The following is a 25,236-nucleotide window of genomic DNA, read 5'->3' as shown; positions in this document are numbered from 1 at the left end:
ATTTCAATTTTGGAGAATCTCTTATAAAATGGGTTAAAATCATGTATAGTAACCCTAGGTGTAAAATAGTAAATAATGGCTATTTCTCCGAAAGTTTTCAACTGTCAAGAGGAGTAAAACAAGGTTGTCCACTATCGGCATATCTATTTATTATGGCCATCGAAATGTTAGCTACTAAAATCAGATCCAACAATAATATCAAGGGATTAGATATCCAGGGCTTAAAAACAAAAGTGTCATTGTACGCTGATGATTCATGTTTTCTTTTAAATCCACAACTTGAATCGCTCCACAGCCTCATAGAGGCTCTAGATACATTTTCTAACCTCTCTGGATTACAACCAAAATATGATAAATGTACTATATTATGTATTGGATCACTAAAAAATACAATTCTTACATTACCATGTAGTTTACCAATAAAATGGTCTGATGGTGATGTGGATATACTCGGAATACATATCCAAATGAAATAAATGATCTCACTCCAATACATTTTAATAGAAAGTTAGCAAAAATAGATAAGATCTTGCTACCATGGAAAGGTAAATACCTGTCTATTTGTGGAAAAATCACCTTTATTAACTCTTTAGTATTATCCCAGTTTACCTATTTGCTTATGGTCTTGCCTACGCCTAGTGAACAGTTTGTAAAATTATATCAGAAAAAAAACAGTCAATTTTATTTGGAACGCAAGCCATACAAAATTGGACGGGGCTATTTATATAATGAATATGAATTTGGAGGACAGAAATTAGTAAATATTAAAGCATTAGACCTAAAAGCTTCAGTCATACAAAAGTTATACTTAAATCCGAACTGGTTCTCTAGCAAATGAGTAAGATTGTCTCACCCCATGTTCAAGAATGACCTTTTTCCCTTTATTCAGATTACAACCTCTCACTTTCAGTTATTTGAAAGGGAAATCATCTCCCAAATATCACTATTTCTAAAACAAGCCATAGAAAGTTGGTTGCAATTTCAATTTAATTCTCCAGAAACTACAGAACAGGCCCCGGTTTGAGAATCAGACGCCTCACAGGTTCTGAACTGGCAGCTTCATTAAATAGTACCTGCAAAACACCAGTCTCAACGTCAACAGTGAAGAGGCGATTCCGGCATGCTGACCTTCTAGGCAGAGATGCAAAGAAAAACCCATATCTCAGACTGCCCTTAATCTTTTCTTTGTATTGGCCAGGCTGAGATATGGCTTTTTCTTTGCAACTCTGCCTAGAAGGTCAGCATCCCAGAGTCGCCTCTTCACTGTTGACATTGAGACTGGTGTTTTGCGGGTACTATTTAATGAAGCTGCCTGTTGAGGACCTGTGAGGCATCTGTTTTTCAAATTAGACAATCTAATGTATTTTTCCTCTTGCTCAGTTGTGCACCGGGGCCTCCCACTCCTCTTTCTATTCTGGTTAGAGCCAGTTTGTGCTAATTTCTCAGAACAAGAATAGACTGACGAGTTTCAGAAGAAAGAAGGCCAGTTTTATTGCTTCTTTAATCAGCACAACAGTCTTCAGCTGTGCTAACATAATTGCAAAAGGGTTTTCTAATGATCAATTAGCCTTTTAAAATGATAAACTTGGATTAGCAAACACAACGTGGTATTGGAACACAGGACTGATGGTTGCTGATAATGGGCCTCTGTACACCTATGTAGATATTCCATTAAAAAGCAGTCTTTTCCAGCTACAATAGCCATTTACAACATTAACAATGTCTACACTGTATTTCTGATCAATTTGATGTTATTTTAATGGACAAAAATTTTTCTTTTCTTTCTAAAACAAGGACATTTCTAAGTGACCCCAAACTTTTGAATGGTGGTGTGTGTGTGTGTGTGTGTGTGTGTGTGTGTGTGTGTGTGTATATATATATATGTGTGTGTGTATGTATGTATGTATATGTATATGTATATGTATGTGTATGTATGTAAAAAAAAATTGCAGAGTTGATTCATGATGATGACTGCTAGCTAAGATTTTGAAAGTATGATGTTGACATGATCAGTCCAATCAAAGCTACTGTAGATATAACGTGATTTGACGTCATTTTATCTGTGAGCAATGACCTTGAGCCTTCTTGGATGGCCACTTCTAATGTAACTCTATGGCAGTACCCAAGGGGCTTGAATTTTCGACCTCTACCCTTAGATTTGGCAGTGATGTAGTGTCCCCATGAGTGACAGAACACTGAGCCAATCACAGCGAAAATAGAGAACATTACCAACCCCTATGCTCTGTATTTTCCGCTGGCTGCACCACCACCACAGAAAGCACTGAGCTAGGCTGAAACACCTGCATTTTGGAGGTGCCTTACTCAAGAAAGTAAAAAAGAGACCATGTTTGTATGGAGGCTTTATTAACTCAATGATTTTTTGTTTTATTTGTTTACATTGTTTGCAAACTGATATGTGACACTTATTAATGCCAAAATAACATGCAAAACAGGCAACCCCCCCCCATTTTTATTTATTAATTTTATTTTAAATATTTTTTCGCTAAAAATGTGGGGCTCAAAACATGAAGGTCCAGCCCGAAGCTGCCACTAGCGAACTTGCAAGATTGTTTCAACTAGCCTATTCCGAGCCTTAAAGAGTTTCCTGCGCCAGTGAGTTTGGGACAGACACAGCTGTTTTTGCGCAAAGAGAAATGTGTTCAGGTATTTTATGATGTTTCCACTGGATATACAGTAATGGATTCTCAGAGCATGCCATTTTGTTCTTTCACACCGAGGCCTGGTGATTATCCAGAGGGAGAGTGTTGGAAAGATTTTTCAAATACTGTGAGGAGCTGTCATTCACAATGGATTTTTTTTTTTACTGACTTCGTTGACTTACTGTGTGAGGTGAAGAAGAAATGACTGAGAAATCAGACATCCTACATTTGAGTGCAACAGGCAAGTTAGCCCACTTCTATGAGTGCTCAGATTCGCACCCTCCGTCAACATTAAGAGGACAGAGAAACCAGACACATGCTCATTGCTCACATGGAGCCTCCAAACAAAATACAATTTAAAAAAAATACAAAACTCGTAAATTATGGTATGAATGAAATAAACCAACACGTGTTTCTCACAAGCGTAGCAGGTTGTGAACTCTGCAAACAACCTTTCCATTCCGAGAATGAGAAACTGCATAGGCCTAATTAATCCATGCATGATATACAGTATGTAACGGGGAATTGATACAACTAAACAATCAAAGGGCAAATAATGAACACAATAAAACAATGAATGCGCAAGAATTGGCGGGAGACAGTTCAGCACAATCTGGAGAGCTGAGCGCATTCTGGAGAGAGATGCGCCAATATCTTCGTCACACACTTCGTCCCCTTCTTCTTGTCTCAACATTTCAAATTATACTCAAGACACATTATCTGAACACATATGTTAGATGCATTGCTTTTCACTGACAGCCAGCATCTCAATAATCAGCTAGGCCTATTGCCACGCCTCCAAATACTTTATTAGAAAATTAATTTTTTTCAATCCCCCTGCACTCGGCACCCCCTACTCAAAACATCTTCCTGCAGCTATGGATACATGTACAGTACGTGGAGATAAGTGGGTAAGAGACATCCTGGGTTGGTCTCGTGACAGTGGTAGCCTAATGAGCTAAACATCATTATAATATTCACAATTAATTATTCTTATCAAATCGGTCAGATGAATAATTTCAGACAAGGAAAGGAGACTTGTGTGATCGCGGTGCTGTTTAGTGATAGGAGGGAGCGGTACGAGAGAAACAAATATGAATATTAATCCATACTTCTCCTCCCCGTGACGTAAAAGTCCAGTCCACACGAGCGTTGGTCTCCGGTCCAGTCTTATCACTAAGCAGTTAGTTGTGCATCGAACAACCAACGAACGAGCTCTGATAACTATACCGCGCAGCTACACGGTTTCTTCGCGGAAGAAGCCTCCCTCCCTGCCTCGCTTTGCGTATTCCACGCGCGCATTATCCTACTCTTAGCTCACTATCTTCATGTCCGAGTCCGACATATCCTCAGTGAACAGTTTTACGGTTTGAAGAAAATAAAACGTTGGGACACGCTGAATTGAAGGAGCGGGCGGAAAGGATCGGAGAGAGGGGAGAGAGGTCACCGTGCCCTGTCTGTATTTCGCTCACACCACGCCATGAAGATGCAGAGAATATCCGAGGTGGTGCTGCTGGTGGCCGGGGTTGCTTTGGGGCTGTGTGCCTGTCACACGGTGAAAGGTAGGTGAAGGGGAACTTGGCGCTGCCTACCCCAGCCGCCCTGCGTGGTGCGCTCTCACTCTGCAATGTGCTTATTGTAGAAGAGGCGGCAATGGGAGGGAGGGACCATCGGGAGAGAGGGTCCTTGTCGGAGTATTTTCACCGCTAATGTGGGCTGATCGCGCTGTGATTCTATTCATTTAGAACCTCTGATATTATATGGTTAGAATGCTGTGATTTGTAAAGCGGTCGGGGTTGGATTAGTTGATTGTAGGGAGGCTGGCGGAGGAGTGAGTCTATTTCCGAGCGGAGGTGCCTCTGGGACATGTCACTTCTTCCCAGGAGGAGTGATGTCGTTGCGTTGAGTGTAACAATGTGTCCAAGTTTTCACTGTGACAAATGCTTATTAATATGGTCTCTCGCCATGTGATAGGCATATTATAGCCTGCCTTCTCTAATCTACCGAGACAGATCTTAGTTTTTTTAAGAGATATGTGGTGGTAAGAATACATTTACACTTTAGTCATTTAGCAGACGCTCTTATCCAGAGCGACTTACAGTTAGTGAGTGCATACATAACAATAAAAATTAAATCATACTGGCCCCCCGTGGGAATCGAACACACAACCCTGGTGTTGCAAGCGCCATGCTCTACCAACTGAGCTACACGGGGAATAGTAGATTGTAGTCTGATATCTTATTGATGATGAGGACTATTTAGGCCATATAATGTCCTGATGCTGATATAAATATGAGTAGCTCTCTACTTATCAGATATTGTTATGATGATGCCGATGCTGCTGCTGATGGTGATGATGATGCTTATTATTGTTATTATTATTATTATTATTATTATTATTATTATTATTATTATTATTATTATTATTATTATTATTATTATTAGCCTAGACCTATTATTTTTATTTTAGTTATCAACCTAGCATTATCATCACAGGCCTTTTAGGCTAATGTTTTTTTAAATTGCAGAATGATGAGCGATTCATTTATATCGTTAATGGATGTTATTGGGGTCCGCACTTCCTTGGTGTGCTAAATATATCAGTGTTATTGAACATAGGATACTAACTGCTCTCGAGCTGCTCATGAGCCACTCCGGTGCCACAGGTAAACTGGTGGATCTGGCACCTGGTACACGTTAATACACTCCCCGTAGACTACTGTTGCACCTGTCACTTTGTCTGGCAGCAGTGGCAGTTGCCGGAGGCATGAATAGGTGTTGCTCCTGCCTGTCCCTGTGCGTCGGATAGAAAGCAGCCTTTGCGCCTGGCTTCAGATGCGCCCAATCGGCCTATTTTGTCTCTATCTGTTAGTAGTAGTAGTATGGGGGCATATGATAGCCAATGACCTGAGTAGGGAGGCCAAGCTTGTGCTTCACCTGCATTTTCATTTGAATATGATTATAGCCTGACCCTGAGCAGAGCTCAAATCAACGGCCAACAGTGTGTGTGTGTATGTGTGTGTGTGTGTGTGTGTGTGTGTGTGTGTGTGTGAGCGAGCGATAGAGAATGCGCTGTCCATGGTGCTGATTTGCAATAAAAGCCTGAGCGTGTTTTAATGCGCTGTCCGTAGTCCTGAAGTTACCAACGCATGTGTTTGTTTGCAACTGGAGACATGGTCTGTCCCCAACTCCACCCACAAATGTGTAGACTTTGTTCATCTTGCATGGTATTAGCTCAGGACTGTGGGCTTTTCGAGCCACTGCTCGGCTGCGAAGTAAGAAGTAAACAAATTACCGCCGAGTCTACGGGGGTGGAAACGCGAGCACACCACGGTTCTAATTGAGTCCCCAGGGCCTCAACGCAGCTCTAAATTCGGGAGAAAATGAGAGCCCATTGTTTAATTTACAGTATGTGCTGCTATCCTGGCCCACTAGCCGCATTTTCAAGTTCCATATTTTAATCCTTGTAAAAGCGAGAGAAACACGCATGTGAGACACACAGTATCATTCTGAAAATGTCATTTGTTTTCTTCTGTCTTGCTTTTCTTTAACATGCGACAGTTGAACGGTGCATCTATGTCCTTTAAGTAACTAGAGAATACTCTGGAATGGGCTGTTCTCCGGGACAACTTTGAGGTGTGGGCTTCCACTGTCATTTTCCGTTTAGCCACCGTTTCATAGCAAGAACCGTGAACGAATGATCAACTTCCTTTAATCAAAGTCACCCTCAAGGCATCCGCACAAAATCTAGAGCTGTGTGTTTGTGTGTGTGTGTGTATGCCCGGACCATAAGTATGTGTTTTGGCCCATGTTGACAGCAGCAAAGTATGCAAAACTGCAAAGAGGCGGCGAAGCTATTTACAAAGGCATTATTGCATTCACGGTTGCACGCTGTGGCTCAAACGATTTCTCCCAAAACCCACCATGCCTCACTCTCAGCAGCGTGGTTTTTGTGTCACATTTTATCGCGGTTGAGTAGAAAGCGGTGCATTTTTGTTGTAGTTGCCAGAGCTGCGATTTTTCGGTAATTCCAAGCAATATGAACTCTGAATTTAGATAGCTCATTACCAGCAGTATGTGTATTTTAATTTAACCACTGTGTCTGTTTCCATGGAGGAACCTTTTGCGGCTTTATTATTTTTCAATCAGAAAGTATATACATACTTAAAATGTAATATGCCTCAGTCCATAGAGGAAGCAAAGTATTACTTGGTAATACTATTTGGTCTACTGCAGGAGTGTTTTGGCTGTTGTTGGTGGTAGACTACTGTATATGTGAAAATGAGGTACAGAATGCAGAAATGTATCCTTCAGTGCACAGGGTTTACATAAATCAACATAAAGAGAGTTATGATTAACAGAAACGTCCACCTTCATTATAAAATAATGTATTATTTCAATATAGGCTATGCTTCTTCTTTAGAACACCTGACCTATACACTGATTATACCAAATATTAGGAACAGCTTCCCCTTTTGCCCTTAGAACAGCCTCAATTTGTCGGGGAGTGTTTTTTATAATCAGTGTACATTGTTCATTCAATAATATTTTGTGTGTGTGTGTGTGATAGAATACGCAGAAGAGCGAAAGGAAAGAAGACCCCATCAGCCAATAAAAAAGGGGTGACAAAAACAAGCGGCAGATTTATGTCCTCCGTTTGAGAGAGGAAGTGCATTATGGGAGCGCGCTATAAATCCCCGGCCGGGCCAGACAGTGACACAGGAGGCAGCACAAATCCTGCCTGCCGTGCTGCGACTGGAAAACCATGGTTCAACATGGAGGAGGACATGCTGTTACCTCACTGATCTCAATGCAGCCTTGCTTGTCTCTCCTATTTTTAGATCTGTCTCAAAAACCAAGGCTCAGTGCAGAGGAGTGCAGTAGATCCTAGATTAGTAATATCTTTCATTTTAGATCAGGCTCAGCATGGAGTATAGCTATTTCACTGATCTCAAATCAGTCCTCTTATCTCAGATTAGGGCAAATTATTGAGGAGGAGTGCTACCTCATTGATCTCAGATCTGCTTTATCTGCCTTACTTCAGATCAGGGTTTTGCTAATAGAGTAGTGTTACTTCACTGATCTCAAATCAGCTTATTCTTGTTGAATAGACCAGTGTTTAGTGACCAACTCAGTGGCCTTGTTGGTAGAGAGTCCATCCAGAGATTGTAAGGTTGGGAGTTTGATCCCCTGCTGAGTCATACCAAATACTGTAAAAATGGGACCCAATGCATCTCTGCTTGGCACTCAGTATTAAGGAGATAGATTTGGGGGTAAGGCCCTGCGATAGACTAGCGTCCTATCCAGGGGGTGTACTTGTACTGCCTCACACTACAGGAGATAGGCTACCTCCAGGCTACTTCATTTCTTTAGTGTAGGAGTTCAGAGCAGAATACTATTATCCTAATGATCTCACAAGAGATAAGCTCAGACTCTGTGTCCTTGTTCCAATATCCACTCCAACACACCACTGAGATACGCTAGTGTGGAAAATTGAACAAATGTGGAGTGTCTCCCCATTGAATTCAGAACAATACAAAAGGTTACAGGTGTATGTATTACTGTGATCTTATAGCCTGTGGCCATAGCACCGCTGACCCACAGAACACCCGGTTTGCTTTTCAAGGTCTCACTAAATCCTCTCTCCTTCTCCCCTCCCTCCCTCCCTCCCTCCCTCATTCTTCTACATTGTTCATGGCTGTGATTATGTCTTCATGGTCTCTTGTCTCTTGCACTCCTTTCTAGTTTTCCGGGAGGTGAACAGTGTGTGTGTTATAGTTGGAGATAAGCCTCGACTAATCACAGTGGGCAGGTGAACTCTCTTGCTCCCCTCATCTCCCTCTGTGGAGCTATGGCTGACCATACTTAGCACTAGACACTTAACAAAGAGCTGCAGTTAGTTTCAGAATGGGTGACTAGGAATAAGTTAGTCCTAGATATTTCAAAAACTAAAAGCATTTTATTTGGGACAAATCATTCACTAAACCCTAAACCTCAACTAAATCTTGTAATAAATAATGTGGAAATTGAGCAAGTTGAGGTGACTAAACTGCTTGGAGTAACCCTGGATTGTAAACTGTCATGGTCAAAACATGTTGATACAACAGTAGCTAAGATGGAGAGAAGTCATAATAAAGCGTTACTCTGTCTTTTTAACAACACTATCAACAAGGCAGGTCCTACAGGCTGGCCCTTAAATGTACACGGAGAGTTAAATTAATAATATGCATGTACATCTATCATGGCTCAAAGTGGAAGAGAGATTGACTTCATCACTACTTGTTTTTGTAAGAAGTGTTGACAAGCAGAATGTACCGAGCTGTCTGTTTAAACTACTAGCACACAGCTCGGACACCCATTCTTACCCCACAAGACATGCAACTAAAGGTCTCTTCATAATCCCCAAGTCAAGAACATACTATGGGAGGCGCACAGTACTAAATAGAGCCATGGCTACATAGATCTCTATTCCACATCAGGTAACTGATGCAAGCAGTAGAATCAGATTTAAAAAAACAGATACAAATACACCTTATGGAACAGCGGGGACTGTGAAGAGACACACACACAGGCACAGACACACATACACATGATAAGACACGCACTCTACACACACGCACACATGGATTTTGTATTGTAGATATGTGATAGTAGAGTAGTGACCTGAGGGAACACACTTAATGTGTTGTGAAAACTGTTATGTAATGAAATGTCATGTAATATTTTAAATGGTATATAACTGCCTTAATGTTGCTGGACCCCAGGAAGAGTAGCTTCTGCCTTAGCAGCAGCTAATGGGGATCCTTAATAAATACAAATACTAGACTAGACACTCTCTGAGGCCCATTGATTTACTCTCTGAGGTGTGAAGAAGGGGTAGAGATGGAGAAAAGAGAAGGGGAGAGGTGTATGTGAGTGGTGAAAACACCAGAGGCTTTTATAAAATTAAGACAGAATGTCCCGTGTCTATGTAAGTGCTCCCTGAGGAGAAGAGAGGAGAGGAGAGGAAGGAGAGGTTGTTTAGCGAGGGAAAGGAATAGCATAAGCAATTAGAGAGAGATGGGTAAAAGTAGTCCCCCTCCCTCACCCCAGTGTCCCCCTCACCTTTTAACAGTAGCAGCAGGAGACAAAGAACACACCTCGCAAACCCATTAGAGCCCAGTGTCTCCAAACCCATTAGAGCCCAGTGTCTCCAAACCCATTAGAGCCCAGTGTCTCCAAACCCATTAGAGCCCAGTGTCTCCAAACCCATTAGAGCCCAGTGTCTCCAGCGTGTCCCGTTAGAGCCCAGTGTCTCCAAACCCATTAGAGCCCAGTGTCTCCAAACCCATTAGAGCCCAGTGTCTCCAAACCCATTAGAGTCCAGTGTCTCCAGCGTGTCCCATTAGAGCCCAGTGTCTCCAAACCCATTAGAGCCCAGTGTCTCCAAACCCATTAGAGCCCAGTGTCTCCAGCGTGTCCCATTAGAGCCCAGTGTCTCCAAACCCATTAGAGCCCAGTGTCTCCAGCGTGTCCCATTAGAGCCCAGTGTCTCCAAACCCATTAGAGCCCAGTGTCTCCAGCGTGTGTGTATGTGCGCGCGACTGTGAATTCGTATGTGCGTGTGAGATAGAGAGAGAGTGTGTGAGATAGAGAGAGAGTGTGTGTGTGTTTCTTTTGTTTTTCACACAACAGTAAAACAGAACAGAAGCTTTTAGATAGAGGCTGTTGGTTAGACTCTTCCCTGACACGTCAGCCAACTGTCTGTACATGCCCTTAAACACACTCCCAGTCCAGAGTGCTAACCAGCATCCTCCACTTCTGTCTTGTTCTCTTCCTCACTCTCCTTTTCTCCAATCAATCGCTTCCGCACCAATCTCACCAGCTCCCCCTCTCCATTTGTCAAAGCTGACATGCTCAGATCTCTCGCTCGTGCGCACTCTCTCTCTCTCTCTCTCTCTCTCTCTCTCTCTCTCTCTCTCTCTCTCTCTCTCTCTCTCTTTCTCAGACGAGCAGGGAGGAGCTGTGTTGATAGTGTGTGACCTGTTCCTCTCCACCAGCTGAGTCTAGCTGACCTCAGAGGAACTGAACAGAGGGAGACATGGAGAGAGTGCCGTATCCCTGTGGAACATATCAATTCCATGTCTAGTTGAAATGTGACACATACACCCTGAAACATTGATCTATCAAGCTCCTCAGGTGAAAAAACACACTATCTCCTCTCCCTCCTCTTACGTCATCATTACCACCTCATTATTAGTAAAAACTGTCTGTCCACCAGGGCCGCGACACCAGAGAAGAGATACGAGATAAAAAAATACAACATCTGAAAAATACTCCAACGATGTCATGATGTGTGTGTGTGTGTGTGAGCAGTGTGTCTGCCAACTCCCGCTCTCTCTGTAAGTGAATAGCATATGGGATGACAACTGTTGCCTTCATGGGGAAATAGACAGATTCATTTAAATGCAGCTCAGAAGGAGAACAGACACGCTAGTGATGAGACCTTAACACCATCATCAAAGTACTATTGCACAGGGACAGTGTGTGTGTGTGTGTGTGTGTGTGTGTGTGTGTGTGTGTGTGTGTGTGTGAGTGTGTGTGTGTGTGTGTGTGTGTGTGTGTGTGTGTGTGTGTGTGTGTGTGTATTGGCATGGATGGGGGATTTGGGAAATAGAATGCTAAAATACAATGTGTAATCCCTGTAGTTTAGTACAACCTGTGGATGTTCACTAACAATGACCATAATAGAATCCTGTCCAATACACAAATTAATTTGATATTGAAAGAAAAAAACAGTGTACACTATATGTTTGCGTGGGTAGGTGTGTACAGATCTCTTGTCTTCATGTATTTATTGCGTGTGTGTGTGTGTCAATACAGTGTGTCTGCAAACGTTTGTGTTTGTGTGTGTAAATGTTCTTTATGGCAGTTCAGTGGAGAGTCCAGGATCATAAGGTTTATAGGAGTTTGCAGTACATGTTGTCCTGTTGTCCTGCAGTCTGTTCTGTATTGAGTTTTGGTACATGTTGTCATGTTGTCCTGCAGTCTGGACTTTATTGAGTTGTGGTACATGTTGTAATGTTGTCCTGCAGTCTGGCCTGTATTGAGTTTTGGTACATGTTGTCATGTTGTCCTGCAGTCTGGACTTTATTGAGTTGTGGTACATGTTGTCATGTTGTCCTGCAGTCTGGACTGTATTGAGTTGTGGTACATGTTGTCATGTTGTCCTGCAGTCTAGACTGTATTGAGTTGTGGTACATGTTGTCATGTTGTCCTGCAGTCTGGACTGTATTGAGTTGTGGTACATGTTGTCATGTTGTCCTGCAGTCTGGATTGTATTGAGTTGTGGTACATGTTGTCATGTTGTCCTGCAGTCTGGACTTTATTGAGTTGTGGTACATGTTGTCATGTTGTCCTGCAGTCTGGATTGTATTGAGTTGTGGTACATGTTGTCATGTTGTCCTGCAGTCTGGATTGTATTGAGTTGTGGTACATGTTGTCATGTTGTCCCGCAGTCTGGACTGTATTGAGTTGTGGTACATGTTGTCATGTTGTCCTGCAGTCTGGACTGTATTGAGTTGTGGTACATGTTGTCATGTTGTCCTGCAGTCTGGACTTTATTGAGTTGTGGTACATGTTGTCATGTTGTCCTGCAGTCTGGATTGTATTGAGTTGTGGTACATGTTGTCATGTTGTCCCGCAGTCTGGACTGTACTGAGTTGTGGTACATGTTGTCCTACTGTCCTGCAGTCTGGGCTCTATTGAGTTGTGGTATATGTTGTCCTACTGTCCTGCAGTCTGGACTGTATTGAGTTGTGGTACATGTTGTCCTACTGTCCTGCAGTCTGGACTGTATTGAGTTGTGGTACATGTTGTCCTGTTGTCCTGCAGTCCTGCATTCTGGACTGTATTGAGTTGTGGTATATGTTGTCCTGTTGTCCTGCAGTCTGTTCTGTTTTGAGGTGTGGTACATGTTGTCCTACTGTCCTGTAGTCTGTTCTGTATTGAAATGTGGTACATGTTGTCCTACTGTCCTGCAGTCTGGACTGTATTGAGTTGTGGTACATATTGTCATGTTGTCCTGCAGTCTGGACTGTATTGAGTTGTGGTACATGTTGTCATGTTGTCCTGCAGTCTGGATTGTATTGAGTTGTGGTACATGTTGTCATGTTGTCCTGCAGTCTGGACTGTATTGAGTTGTGGTACATGTTGTCCTACTGTCCTGCAGTCTGGACTCTATTGAGTTGTGGTATATGTTGTCCTACTGCCCTGCAGTCTGGACTGTATTGAGTTGTGGTATATGTTGTCATGTTGTCCTGCTGTCTGGACTGTATTGAGTTGGGGTACATCTTGTCATGTTGTCCTGCAGTCTGGACTGTATTGAGTTGTGGTACATGTTGTCCTACTGTCCTGCAGTCTGGACTGTATTGAGTTGTGGTACATGTTGTCCTGTTGTCCTGCTGTCCTGCAGTCTAGACTGTATTGAGTTGTGGTATATGTTGTTCTGTTGTCCTGCAGTCTGTTCTGTATTGAATTGTGGTACATGTTGTCATATTGTCCTGCAGTCTGGACTGTATTGAGTTGTGGTACATGTTGTCTTACTGTCCTGCAGTCTGTTCTGTATTGAATTGTGGTACATTTTATCCTACTCTCCTAGAGTCTGGACTATATTGAGTTGTGGTACAAGTTGGCATGTTGTCCTGCTGACTGGACTATATTGAGTTGTGCTACATGTTGTCATGTTGTCCTGCAGTCTGGACTTTACTGAGTTGTGGTACATGTTGTCATGTTGTCCTGCTGTCCTGCAGTCTGGACTGTATTGAATTGTGGTACATGTTGTCCTACTGTCCTGCAGTCTGTTCTGTATTGAGTTGTGGTACATATTGTCCTGCTGTCCTGCAGTCTGGACTGTATTGAATTGTGGTACATGTTGTCATATTGTCCTGCAGTCTGGACTTTATTGAGTTGTGGTACATGTTGTCCTACTGTCCTGCAGTCTGTTCTCTATTGAGTTGTGGTACATGTTGTGCTGCTGTCCTGCAGTCTGGACTGTATTGAGTTGTGGTACATGTTGTCCTGTTGTCCTGCAGTCTGTTCTGTATTGAGTTGTGGTAGATGTTGTCCTGCTGTCCTGCAGTATGGACTGTATTGATTTGTGGTACATGTTGTCCTGTTGTCCTGTTGTCCTGCAGTCTGTTCTGTATTGAGTTGTGGTAGATGTTGTCCTGCTGTCCTGCAGTCTGGACTGTATTGAATTGTGGTACATGTTGTCATATTGTCCTGCAGTCTGTTCTGTATTGAGTTGTGGTACATGTTGTCCTACTGTCCTGCAGTCTGTTCTGTATTGAGTTGTGGTACATGTTGTCCTGCTGTCCTGCAGTCTGTACTGTATTGAGTTGTAGTACATGTTGTCCTGTTGTCCTGCAGTCTGTTCTCTATTGAGTTGCGGTACAGGTTGTCCTGCTGTCCTGCAGTCTGGAATGTAGTGATTTGTGGTACATGTTGTCATGTTGTCCTGCAGTCTGGACTGTATTGAGTTGTGGTACATGTTGTCCTACTGTCCTGCAGTCTGGACTGTATTGAGTTGTGGTACATGTTGTCCTGTTGTCCTGCTGTCCTGCAGTCTGGACTGTTTGGTTTGTGGTAAATGTTGTCCTGTTGTCCTGCTGTCCTGCAGTCTGGACTGTATTGAATTGTGGTACATGTTGTCCTGTTGTCCTGCTGTCCTGCAATCTGGACTGTATTGAGTTGTGGTACATGTTGTCCTACTCTCCTGCAGTCTGTTATGTATTGAATTGTGGTACATGTTGTCCTGCTGTCCTGCAGTCTGGACTGTATTGAGTTGTGGTACATGTTGTCATGTTGTCCTGCAGTCTGGACTGTATTGATTTGTGGTACATGTTGTCCTGTTGTCCTGCTGTCTTGCAGTCTGGAATGTATTGAGTTGTGGTACATGTTGTCCTACTGTCCTGCAGTCTGTTCTGTATTGAGTTGTGGTACATGTTGTCCTGCTGTCCTGCAGTCTGGACTGTATTGAGTTGTGGTACATGTTGTCCTACTGTCCTGCAGTCTGTTCTGTATTGAGTTGTGGTACATGTTGTCCTGCTGTCCTGCAGTCTGGACTATATTGAGTTGTGGTACATGTTGTCCTGTTGTCCTGCAGTCTGTTCTGTTTTGAGTTGTGGTACATGTTGTCCTACTGTCCTGCAGTCTGTTCTGTATTGAATTGTGGTACATGTTGTCATATTGTCCTGCAGTCTGGACTGTATTAAGTTGTGGTACATGTTGTCCTACTGTCCTGCAGTCTGGACTGTATTGAGTTGTGGTACATGTTGTCATGTTGTCCTGCATTCTGGACTGTATTGAGTTGTGGTACATGTTGTCATGTTGTCCTGCAGTCTGGACTGTATTGAGTTGTGGTACATGTTGTCCTATTGTCCTGCAGTCTGTTCTGTATTGAGTTGTGGTACATGTTGTCCTGCTGTCCTGCAGTCTGTTCTGTATTGAGTTGTGGTACATGATGTCCTGTTGTCCTGCAGTCTGTTCTGTATTGAGTTGTAGTACATGTTGTCCTGCTGTCCTGCAGTCTGGACTGTATTGAATTGTGGTACATGTTGTCCTGTTGTCCTGCAGTCTCTTCTGTATTGAATTGTAGTACATGTTGTCCTGTTGTCCTGCAGTCTGTTCTGTATTGAGTTGTGGTACATGTTGTCTTGTTGTCCTGCAGTCTGTTCTGTATTGAGTTGTGGTACATGTTGTCCTGTTGTCCTGCAGTCTGGACTTTAGTGAGTTGTGGTCCGTGACTCTCACCTCTACACAGTGGTCCACCATATATCCACCTACTACAGAAAAGCAGTCACAAAGGACCATGAATCCTTGCCCCTTCCTGCTTTCCCAGAACTGTGTGTAATGGTGATTTAGTGTGAGTGTGTGTGTCTATGAGTGAGTTATGATGTGGCAGTGCCCCTCACTTTAAATATCTTCGTGATAAACACTTCTTCATTAGGAGACATTTGTGTGTCTAGCTGGAGTGCACAACAGATAATGTCTGGCTTCTGTCATCGCCTAGTGCTGTCTGATTTCTGGAATGAGTCGCTGTCACTCCAGCATCACATGATCAGAACACACGTACAGATAGATCTGAAATTGCCACCACACACACACGCACGTGCACGCTCGCGCACACACACACACACACATACAGGTTGTTATGGTGGCGTCAGTTAGGAGAAGTTGAGGGGAACAGGTCTGGCCAGTCTTTGTAGAAGGCCTGCCACGGATGCTGCAGTTTTATCTTTCTTCCTCTAAAGTGGGTCAGTGACACACACACACGCGCACACACGCGCACGCACGCACACACACACACACACAGACACATACACACATACACACCACTCCTTTCCTCCTTGTCAAGGTCTACCTCATTTCCCTGTGGTGGTAGCCCAAGTCTGGTAATTGCATGCGGACAGAACAGGGAGTTTGAGGCACAAGGCTCATCCCTACAGGGCTCTTCTCTGTATGGGTTGGTTCTCTGTTCTGGTGGTTTAAATGTAGTCTTGTGTGCCAGGATTCTATGATGCATAGGGAATAGGATAACGCAGAGGGTAAGTCAGACTTTTCTATGATATTGCTGTGGTGAACTACCGATAGTAGCAAAGTGGCTATAGTTTCATTTGGTGATTGAACTACTGTTGTATAGCAATGTAGATGACCTGGTCATGTCTTCCTGTTTGTTTTCTGGATTTAGTGTTTTTTAAACCTATACTGTTGTCATCATCATCTTCGTCCTGTCCCATGAGCTGCTAGATCTGGGTCACTGTGTACTGTAGCTCCTCCCACCAGTCTACTCTGCTGTGTTTATTTATTTTAATTTTTAATTTAACCTTTATTTAACCAGGTAAGCCAGTTGAGAACAAGTTCTCATTTACAACTGCGACCTGGCCAAGATAAAGCAAAGCAGTGCAATAAAAACAACAACACAGAGTTACATATGGGATAAACACAACATACAGTCAAAAACACAATAGAAAATCTATATACAGTGTGTGCAAATATGGTAAGTTATGGAGGTAAGGCAATAAATAGGCCATAGTGCAAAATAATTACAATTTAGTATTAACACTGGAGTGATAGATGTGCAGAAGATGATGTGCAAATAGAGATACTGGGGTGCAAATGAGCAAAATAAATAACAATATGGGGATGAGGTAGTTGGGTGAGCTAATTACAGATGGGCTGTGTACAGGTGCAGTGATCGGTAAGCTGCTCAGACAACTGATGCTTAAAGTTAGTGAGGGAGATAAGAGTCTCCAGCTTCAGAGATTTTTGCTGTTCGTTCAGGTCATTAGCAGCAGAGAACTGGAAGGAATGGCGGCCAAAGGAGGTGTTGGCTTTGGGGATGACCAGTGAGATATACCTGCTGGAGCGCATACTACGGGTGGGTGTTGCTATGGTGACCAATGAGCTAAGATAAGGCAGGGATTTGCCTAGCAGAGATTTATAGATGACCTGGAGCCAGTGGGATTGGCGACGAATATGTAGTGAGGGCCAGCCAATGAGAGTGTACAGGTCACAATGGTGGGTAGCATATGGGGCTTTGGTGACAAAACGGATGGCACTGTGATAGACTACATCCAATTTGCTGAGTAGAGTGTTGGAGGCTATTTTGTAAATGATATCGCTGAAGTCAAGGATCGTAGGATAGTCAGTTTTACGAGGGCATGTTTGGCAGCATGAGTGAAGGAGGCTTTGTTGCGAAATAGGAAGCTGATTCTAGATTTAACTTTGGATTGGAGATGCTTAATGTGAGTCTGGAAGGAGAGTTTACGGTCTAACCAGACACCTAGGTATTTGTAGTTGTCCACATATTCTAAGTCAGACCTGCCGAGAGTAGTGATTCTAGTAGGGCGGGCGGGTGCAAGCAGCGTTTGATTGAAGAGCATGCATTTAGTTTTACTAGTGATTAAGAGCAGTTGAAGGCTACGGAAGGAGTGTTGTATGCCATTGAAGCTTGTTTGGAGGTGTGTACCTGCTCCTTGCACTGTTCTCCTGTTTTATACTGACCATCTCTCTCTCTCTCTCTCTCTCTCTCTCTCTCTCTCTCTCTCTCTCTCTCTCTCTCTCTCTCTCTCTCTCTCTCTCTCTCTCTCTCTCTCTCTCGCTCTGTCTATCTCTCTCCCTCCCCCTGGGTCTCCCAGCAGACTTCAGCCTACAACAGTATTAGTGCTTCTCTAATTACTAGCGCAAAGGCTTTGCCTGGTCGTATCACAGACTATTCTCTGTTCTCTCCTCAGGATATCTATCTAGTCTCTCTCTAACTCTGTACACAATCACAATCTATCAACTCCCCCCCACACAGTCCCCCCACTTAGTCCCCCTCACAGCTCACACAGTCCCCTTCGAACAGTCCCTCCTCACACTGTCCCCCTCACACAGACCCCTTTAAACAGTCCCCCACTCACACATTCCCCCTCACCTGCCCCTCACACAGTACCACAGAGCAGCTTTGTAAAGGCACAGGTACTGTAGGGCTGAGGGCAAAGCTTTCATTCTGTGTTCAGTTGTAATTCTGACTATATCTTCTTCCGTTTAGTAAGTGGGCTGTGGGTTATCAAGGCTACACTCACCCAGGAGACTAGTTTGAAGGACACACAGTCTATCCCCCTCTACCATAATCACTACAGTATATCACCTTCTACTATAATCACCACAGTCTATCCCCCTCTACCATAATCACCACAGTATATCACCCTCTACCATAATCACTACAGTATATCACCCTCTACCATAATCACCACAGTATATCACCCTCTACCATAATCACCACAGTCTATCCCCCTCTACCATAATCACCACAGTATATCACCTTCTACTATAATCACCACAGTCTATCACCCTGTACCATAATCACCACAGTATATCACCCTCTACCATAATCACCACAGTATATCACCCTCTACCATAATCACCACAGTATATCACCCTCTACCATAATCACCACAGTATATCACCCTCTACCATAATCACCACAGTATATCACCCTCTACCATAATCACCACAGTATATCACCCTCTACCATAATCACCACAGTATATCACCCTCTACCATAATCACCACAGCCTATCACCCTCTACCATAATCACCACAGTATATCACCCTCTACCATAATCACCACAGTATATCACCCTCTACCATAATCACCACAGTATATCACCCTCTACCATAATCACCACCGTCTATCACCCTCTACCATAATCACCACAGTCTATCACCCTCTACCATAATCACCACAGTATATATAACCCTCTACCATAATCACCACAGTCTAAATAAAATAACTATCATAACCGTTTACAGCTGACTGAAAATGGGATGGCCGGGCATTCGTGAGGTTGAATCCATTTCCACGGTGACATGGACTCTTTACAACGTGATGAAACGTTGTTGCTCCTTGCTGAAACAAAGCAAGGTGTTGTAGCAAACAAGTGTTTGGTTGCCTAGGCAACACCCCCTCCCTGCAGCAGCACACACAGTCAATAGCGGAGGAGAGGAGATGTTTAAATTTGTTATATATACTGTATATATGCAGTTGAAGTCGGAAGTTTACATACACTTAGGTTGGAGTCATTAAGACTCTTTTTTCAACCACTCCACACATTTCTTGTTAAAAAACTATACTTTTGGCAAGTCGGTTAGGACATCTACTTTGTGCATGACAAGTAATTTTTCCAACAATTGTTTACAGACAGATTATTTCACTTATAATTCACTGTATCACAATTCCAGTGGGTCAGAAGTTTACATACACTAAGTTGACTGTGCCTTTAAACAGCTTGGAAAATTCCAGAAAATGATGTCATAGCTTTAGAAGCTTTTGATAGGGTAATTGACATCCTTTGAGTCAATTGGAGGTGTACCTGTGGATGTATTTCAAGGCCTACCTTCAAACACAGTGCCTCTTTGCTTGACATCATGGGAAAATCAAAAGAAATCAGCCAAGACCTCAGAAAACTAATTGTAGACCTCCACAAGTCTGGTTCATCCTTGGGAGCAATTTCCAAACGCCTGAAGGTACCACCTTCATCTGTACAAACAATAGTACGCAAGTATAAACACCATGTGACCACACAGCCGTCATACCGCTCAGGAAGGAGACGCGTTCTGTCTCCTAGAGATGAACGTACTTTGGTGCGAAAAGTGCAAATCAATCCCAGAACAACAGCAATTGACCTTGTGAAGATGCTGGAGGAAACCGGTACAAAAGTATCTATATCCACAGTAAAACGAGTCCTATATCGACATTACCTGAAAGGCCGCTCAGCAAGGAAGAAGCCACTGCTCCAAAACCGCTATAAAAAAGGCAGACCACGGTTTGCAACTGCCCATGAGGACTAAGATCGTACTTTCTGGAGAAATGTCCTCTGGTCTGATGAAACAAAAATAGAACTGTTTGGCCATAATGACCATTGTTATGTTTGGAGGAAAAAGGGGAAGGCTTGTAAGCCGAATAACACCATCCCAACCGTGAAGCACGGGGGTGGCAGCATCATGCTGTGGGGGTGCTTTGCTGCAGGAGGGACTGGTGCACTTCACAAAATAGATGGCATCATGAGGAAGGAAAATTATGTGGCTATATTGAAGCAACATCTCAAGACATCAGTCAGGAAGTTAAAGCTTGGTCGCAAATGGGTCTTCCAAATGGACAATGACCCCAAGCATACTTCCAAAGTTGTGGCAAAATGGCTTAAGGACAACAAAGACAAGGTATTGGAGTGGCCATCACAAAGCCCTGACCTTAATCCTTTAGAAAATGTGTGGGCAGAACTGAAAAAAGCGTGTGCGAGCAAGGAGGCCTACAAACCTGACTCAGTTACACCAGATCTGTCAGGAGGAATGGGCCAAAATTCACCTAACTTATTGTGGGAAGCTTGTGGAAGGCTACCCAAAACGTTTGACCCAAGTTAAACAATTTAAAGGCAATGCTACCAAATACTAATTGAGTCGTATGTAATCTTCTGACCCACTGGGAATGTGATGAAAGAAATAAAAGCTGAAAGAAATAATTCTCTCTACTATTATTCTGACATTTCACATTCTTAAAATGAAGTGGTGATCTTAACTGACCTAAGACAAGGAATTTTTACTAGGATTAAATGTCAGGAATTGTGAAAAACTGAGTTTAAATGTATTTGGCTAAGGTGTATGTAAACTTCCAACTTCAACTGTATATTTTTATGATTATAATGGTGAATCTGGTCATTTGGCTGACCAAAATTCCATGACAATCATACCTTAAGGACACTTGCAGCTTTTTAATTGGATGGGATCAGTGTTTTCTCTCTTTTGCCCTTCCCTCCCTCCCTTTCACCCTCACCTCTCCCTCTGTCCTCCCTCCCTCCCTCCCTTTCACCCTCACCTCTCCCTCTGTCCTCCCTCCCTCCCTCCCTTTCACCCTCACCTATCCCTCTGTCCTCCCTGCCTCCCTCCCTTCCACCCTCACCTCTCCCTCTGTGCTCCATCCCTCCCTCCCTTCCACCCTCACCTCTCCCTCTGCGCTCCATCCCTCCCTCCCTTTCACCCTCACCTCTCCCTGTGCGCTCCATCCCTCCCTCCCTTTCACCCTCACCTCTCCCTCTGTCCTCCCTCCCTCCCTCCCTTTCACCCTCACCTCTCCCTCTGTCCTCCCTGCCTCCCTTCCACCCTCACCTCTCCCTCTGTGCTCCATCCCTCCCTCCCTTCCACCCTCACCTCTCCCTCTGTGCTCCATCCCTCCCTCCCTTCCACCCTCACCTCTCCCTCTGCGCTCCATCCCTCCCTCCCTTTCACCCTCACCTCTCCCTGTGCGCTCCATCCCTCCCTCCCTTCCACCCTCACCTCTCCCTCTGTGCTCCATCCCTCCCTCCCTTTCACCCTCACCTCTCCCTCTCCCTGTGCGCTCCATCCCTCCCTCCCTTTCACCCTCACCTCTCCCTCTGTGCTCCCTCCCTCCCTCCCTTTCACCCTCACCTCTCCCTCTGTGCTCCCTCCCTCCCTCCCTCCCTTTCACCCTCACCTCTCCCTCTGTGCTCCCTCCCTCCCTCCCTTTCACCCTCACCTCTCCCTCTGTGCTCCCTCCCTCCCTCCCTTTCACCCTCACCTCTCCCTCTGTGCTCCCTCCCTCCCTCCCTTTCACCCTCACCTCTCCCTCTGTATTCCATCCTCCTTCCCTCCCTTTCACCCTCACCTCTCCATCTGCGCTCCATCCCTCCCTCCCTTTCACACTTCCTTCCTCACTCTATCCTCCATCCATCCCTCCATCCATTTCAACCTCACCTCTCCCTCTGTCCTCCTTCTCTTTCTCCCTCTGTCCTCTAGTTCAATACCATGTCAGAAGGATGTGCATTTGTGTGCGTGTGGGTGTTGGTCTGCCAAGGTGACTATTGCCCATCTTCAGAGCATGGATCTACTGCTGAGACCGCGCTTATAGAATCTTAAAACCCTGCTCAGTGTGTGAATGTGTGTAAGGTGCATCGTGTGTGAGTGTGTGTTTTTGTGTGTGAGTGTGTGTGTGTGTGTTTCTCTGTAGATGGCCTTTGGCCCCCAGAGTTCTCACTACTGTGTGAGAGTATGGCAGAGTCCAGCCCTAACATCTGTCTCTGAGAGTAGAGTAGAGTAGGGTAGAGTTGGGTAGAGCAGCCCTCTACCAGTCACTGAGAGGAAGGCCTTATATAGAACATCTAGTACCAGATAAACCATCCCACTGCCCCCAACAGCTAGTCCCAGAGCAACCATCCCAATGCACCAAACAACTAGTACCAGAGAAACCATCCCGCTGCACACAACCTTTTACCTAAATATGTACACTACCCATCAAAAGTTTTAGAACACCTACTCATTCAAGGGTTTTTCTTTATTTTCACTATTTTCTACATTGTTGAATAATAGTGAAGACATCAACACTATGAAATAATACTTATGGAATCATGTAGTAACCAAAAAAGTGTTAAACAAATCAAAATATATTTTATATTTGAGATTCTTCAAATAGCCACCCTTTGCCTTGTTGACAGCTTTGCACACTCTTGGCATTCTCTCAACCAGCTTCACCTGGAATGCTTTTCCAACATTCTTTACGGAGTTCCCACATATGCTGAGCACTCGTTTGGCTGCTGTTCCTTCACTCTGAGGTCCGACTCATCCCAAACCATCTCAATTTGGTTAAGGTCGGGGGATTTTGGAGGCCAGGCCATCTGATGCAGCACTCCATCCCTCTCCTTCTTGGTAAAATAGCCCTTACACAGCCTGGAGGTGTGTTGGGTCATTGTCCTGTTGAAAAAAAAAAGATAGTCCCACTAAGCCCAAACCAGATGGGATGGTGTATCGCTGCAGAATGCTGTGGTAGCCATGCTGGTTAAGTGTGCCTTGAATTCTAAGTACTTCACAGACAATGTCACCAGCAAAGCACCCCCACACCATAACACCTCTTCCTCCATGCTTTACGGTGGGAAATACACATGCAGAGATCATCCGTTCACCCACACTACATCTCACAAAGACAAGACGGTTGGAACCAAAAATCTCAAATTTCCACCTGTCTAATGTTCATTGCTCATGTTTCTTGGCCCAAGCAGGTCTCTTCTTCTTATTGGTTTCCTTTAGTAGTGGTTTCTTTGCAGCATTCGACCATGAAGGCCTGATTCACACAGTCTCCTCTGAACAGTTGATGTTGAGATGTGTGTGTTATTTGAACTCTGTGAAGAATTTATTTGGGCTGCAATTTCTGAGACTGGTAACTCTAATGAACTTAACCTCTGCAGCAGAGGTAACTCTGGTCTACCATTCCTGTGGCGGTCCTCATGTGAGCCAGTTTCATCATAGCGCTTGATGGTTTTTGCGACTGCACTTGAAGAAACTTTAAAGTTCTTCATGTCTTAAAGTAATGATGGACTGTCGTTTCTCTTTGCTTATTTGAGCTGTTTTTGCCATAGTATGGACATGGTATTTTACCAAATAGGGCTATCTTCTGTATTCCCCCCCCCCCCCCATTCTTGAAACGCATTAAGAAGTAAATACATTCCACAAATTAACTTTTAAGAAGGCACACCTGTTAATTGAAATGCATTCCAGGTGACTAACTCATGAAGCTGGTTGAGAGAATGCCAGGAGTGTGCAAAGCTCTCATCAAGGCAAAGGGTGCCTATTTGAAGAATCTCAAATTTAAAATATATTTTGATTTGTTGTCACAACTTCGGCCGAGGCTGCCTCCCCTCCTTGTTCGGGCAGGCTTCGGCGTTCGTCGTCACCGGAGTACTAACCACTGCCGCCCCAATCATCATCACAATTGTCTTGTCTCGTTATCACACACACCTGGTTCTAATCCCCTAATTAGTCTGTGTATAAGTGTTCCCTCTGCCCCCTTGTCCTTGTGGGTGATTGTTTATTGTGAAGGTTAGTGAAGCTCGGTGGAGCTCATGTATTTTGTTCGACGGGTGTATTTTTCTGTGTGCCTTGTATTTTCCAGTGCACCTGTTTTGTGCCCTGGAGTGTGTTTGACGCAGTTCTGCATAAACCTGTATTTTGCGGATTTAAGCCTGTTATTCTGTGATTTACCCTCCTGCTCCTGACTCCTTCAACACCACCTCATCACATTTGTTTAACACTTTTTTGGTTACTACATGATTCCATATGTGTTATTTCATAGTTTTGATGTCTTCACTATTATTCTACAATGTAGAAAATAGTAAAAATAAATAAAAACCCTTGAATGAGTAGGTGTTCTAAAACTTTTGACCGGTAGTGTAAGCACCAACCATCCTCTATGGGATAACTGTGGGCATGGTGGGAGGTGACCGGCTCGCATCATAACACTGTTCAAATGTTAAAACTGGTCCTAGATATTAGAGGATGATTAAATATCCCACCAGCAGTACCCTAAAACTCATGTATCAGAAGACACTTCACACCTGCGTCCTCCCCTCGAGCTCTAAATATAAGTCAGCTATACACAGCTGAGCCAACACCTCAAACACTCCCTTCATCTCACCAGAAACCATGCTGCTGCGCCCAACCACCAAAGACATTTAAATAGCAGAAAATAAACAACTTAACTGCAATGTGATGCAAACACTACCCAGATACCGGAGGGAAATAGAGGCTGTGTCTGAAGTGATGCTCTGGTCATAAGTACACACTATCCAGCTACTTCCTGGTGATGTTGGCAGAGTAATCCCCAAAGGGTGTCTGGCATACTGCTGGACCCTGGTCTTTCTATTGGGCCACCTGCTGCTGTGGTACATATGGACCAACAGACAGACTAGGAAAATAGTGCCGTGTGTGTGTGTGTGTGTGTGTGTGTGTGTGTGTGTGTGTGTGCGCTGTAATAACAATTATTGCCTAAAGTCATCATAGTTCTGTCCTTTATGTCTGCGTGTGTTCCTTTTGTGTTTCTCAAAGTCTGTGCGTCTGTCTGTGTGCTTTTGGTGTTGTTTGTCCATTCACCTGTTTGTTTGAGTGCTTGCCTTTGTACTTCTCTGTTTGTTTTTGTGTCTGTGTGTGTCCTTGCCTATGTGTGTGTGTGTGTGTGTGTATTTATGTGTGTGTGTGTGTGTGTGTGTGT

At 43.9% G+C, this 25,236-nt stretch overlaps 1 pseudogene across 1 annotated transcript in view; it reads left to right on the top strand.

Moving 5' to 3' along the window:
* The first annotated feature begins 4,140 nt into the window (after positions 1 to 4,140).
* LOC311106211 (calsyntenin-2-like) overlaps positions 4,141 to 25,236 on the top strand; it is a 141,542-nt pseudogene continuing 120,446 nt past the window's right edge. Inside the window, exon 1 of the transcript in view lies at positions 4,141 to 4,222. The product of the transcript in view is annotated as a calsyntenin-2-like (transcript). The remainder of the gene's footprint in view (positions 4,223 to 25,236) is intronic.

The sequence above is a fragment of the Coregonus lavaretus genome (genome assembly GCF_964263955.1).
Source record: "Coregonus lavaretus genome assembly, chromosome: 30".
Lineage (NCBI taxonomy): Eukaryota > Metazoa > Chordata > Actinopteri > Salmoniformes > Salmonidae > Coregonus > Coregonus lavaretus.
Note: the sequence above shows the minus strand (reverse complement) of the source record. Positions and strands in the feature narration are given on the sequence as shown.